The sequence below is a fragment of the Tupaia chinensis genome, unplaced genomic scaffold, assembly GCF_000334495.1.
Source record: "Tupaia chinensis unplaced genomic scaffold, TupChi_1.0 Scaffold148646_1, whole genome shotgun sequence".
NCBI classification, from domain to species: domain Eukaryota; kingdom Metazoa; phylum Chordata; class Mammalia; order Scandentia; family Tupaiidae; genus Tupaia; species Tupaia belangeri.
This window is the reverse complement of record NW_006208495.1, coordinates 28,542-31,305: the sequence shown is the minus strand read 5'-3', so window position 1 is coordinate 31,305 and position 2,764 is coordinate 28,542.

The following is a 2,764-nucleotide window of genomic DNA, read 5'->3' as shown; positions in this document are numbered from 1 at the left end:
AGTCTGTGCCTTTCCTCTGACTCCTCACTACCTTGGTATATGCTCAAATGTCTGGCCCCAATTCATAATTACTAAGGCAATGGGGTAGGGTTATTCCATTTTCACACTGGCTCTGTAGACATAGATGCAGAAGAGATGGCACTTCAGCTTCCTCCATGAATGGCAGCTGATGCCTCTCCAACACACAACACTTAGAACTTTTCTTTTTCTTTCTTTTCTTTCCTTCCTTTCTTCCTTCCTTCCTTCCTTCCCTCCTTTCTTTCTTTCTTTCTTTCTTTCTTTCTTTCTTTCTTTCTTTCTTTCTTTCTTTCTTTCTTTCTTTCTTTTTTTTTGTTGTTGTTGCCAGAGTATGTTGTGTGTTTGCCAGAGAGAGACAGAGAGAGAAAGAGAGAGGGAGAGAAATCAACCCTTCCCCCCAGTGGGATACAGTTATGCCATATTCTCGTCTCTATTTCTCTATCCTGTAGGGATTCTGGGTATGCACACCTGCTTGGCATGTTTTTTAAGCTGCTGAGGCCCAGATTCGAATAGCAGTTGGCCATGTGGAATCCAGTTCTCTTAACCACCAGACTTCAGGGACAACCCTGAACTTCTTAATAAAAAGAACTTTAGTACTTGGGGCCAACAGGTGGCGTGATGGTTAAAGGCACTGGACTCCCACATGGCTGACTGTGGTTCGAGTCTTGGACTTGGTGGCTTGCTTTCTCACTTTCCCTTCCTCTCTTTCTCTCTGTCTTTCTCTGGTCAAAAAATTAAAATAAATAACTAAATAAAAATAAAGTTAATTAAAATAATTCTTTAAAAAAACGGACTATAGTACTATATAAAAGTACTAAAACTATAGTACTTTTATTTTCTAAAAGCAACCTTCTTTTTCTTTTAATGTATTTTGGGGCTGGTGTTGTAATCTAGTGGGTAAGGGAGGTGGGTATCATATGGCTGGCTGACAGCAGTTTAAATCTTAGCCCCACTGGCTTGAAAAACATGCCAGGTATATATGTGTGTGTGTGCCTCAAATCCTAATAGAATTAAGAAATGGAGGAGAAGAGATTGTGGTGCGAACATTGTGGGGCATGTAATCCCTCTTTCTCTATCCCTGTCTCGCTCTATCTCTTTCTCTCTCTCCCTATCGAGCATATATGCTTTCTGGCAATTAAAAAGTAAAAACCAATTTATATATTTTTAGATTTTAAATTTACATCTCTAAAAGCAAAACCAGGACCAACTGGTTGCATACTGGTTAAGGTGGCTGGATCCCACAGGGCTGATAGTGTGGTTTGAGTCCCAGCTTTGCAACACTGAAAAAATGTCAGGCATGTATGTGTGCACACCCAAAATTTCAAAAGGAGAAATGGAGAAGAAGGGATTATGGCATGCCCATGCCCCATGGGGGTTGGCTTCTCACTTCCCCTCTCTTTCTGTCTCTTTCTGTCAAGTACATGTGTCTTGTGGCAAATTAAAAAAATAAATTAAGCAAAACAAAAATTGTCAAATTATTTCTACTTAAATAGGAAAAAGAAGGAGCTTTTTAAAAATTTTTCTCTAAGCTAGCTCCTTCGTGTGTTCTGTTTTAGTGATACAACAGAAACGGTAGCAAGAAGTGTAGACTTCACCTGGCATTAGTGCCACCTGCTCAAGTTTCAGGGACCAGGAGATGACTTAGTGGTTATGTTACTGGACTCCCACAGTAGTCAATCACAGTTCAAGTTCTGGATATGGTGGTTTAAAACTCACGCTGGGCACATATGCGTGTGTGCGTACCCAAAATCCTGAGAGGAGAATGGAGGAGAAGGAATTGCGGAGTGGTCTCCCCGGGGGGTGATTTCTCACTTTTGTCTCTGTCTGTCTCTCCGGCAAGTGCATGCGCCCTGTAGCAAAAATCTCTCTAAAAAAAGTTTCATACTCTTGTTATTGTTTTTATTTCTATTTCTTCTTGATTTTCCATCAAATTAATTAATACATGTAAAATACTTAGTATCCAGTCCAACTTAGAATAATAGTCAATAAACATTGGCTACTATCATTGGTATTATTATGGAGCTCCATAATTGTTACATGTAGGCTGATGCTTTGATATCATTAAGAGTAGTCTATATCATCTTAAAAATGGTAAACTCGGGGTCAAACAATGGCCATGCAACAATCTGCAAGGCTGACACACATGAAAAGGTTACAGGCTTATGTCTGTAGAACTTCCTGACCACATGAGGCATACATGTGCCCATTGCTCAAGGGTAGTCAAAGATGGTGGTGGTGCATAGTGTGAAGACTCTATTGAGCGTGCTTGTCTTTGTCTCTCTCTCCCCCCTCTGTCTCCATCACTCACAGAAGAAGTAAAGTGAAGAAAGTAATCACTTCACAATGTATACGTATATCAAAATGTCATATTGTACATCTTAATGTATATAATTTTATATGTCAAATACACTTTCTAAAAGCAACCATTTTTTTTCTTTTAATGTATTTTGGGGCTGGTGTTGTAATCTACTGGGTAAGGGAGTTGGGTATCATATGGCTGACAGCAGTTTAAATCTTAGCCCCACTGGCTTGAAAAACATGCTAGGTATATGTATGTGTGTGCCTCAAATCCTAATAGAATCAAGAAATGGAGGAGAAGAGATTGTGGTGCGAACATTGTGGGGCATGTAATCCCTCTTTCTCTATCCCCGTCTCTCTGTATCTCTCTCTCTCTATCGAGCATATATGCTTTCTGGCAATTAAAAAGTAAAATATATATATATAAGTATATATATTTTTATATTTT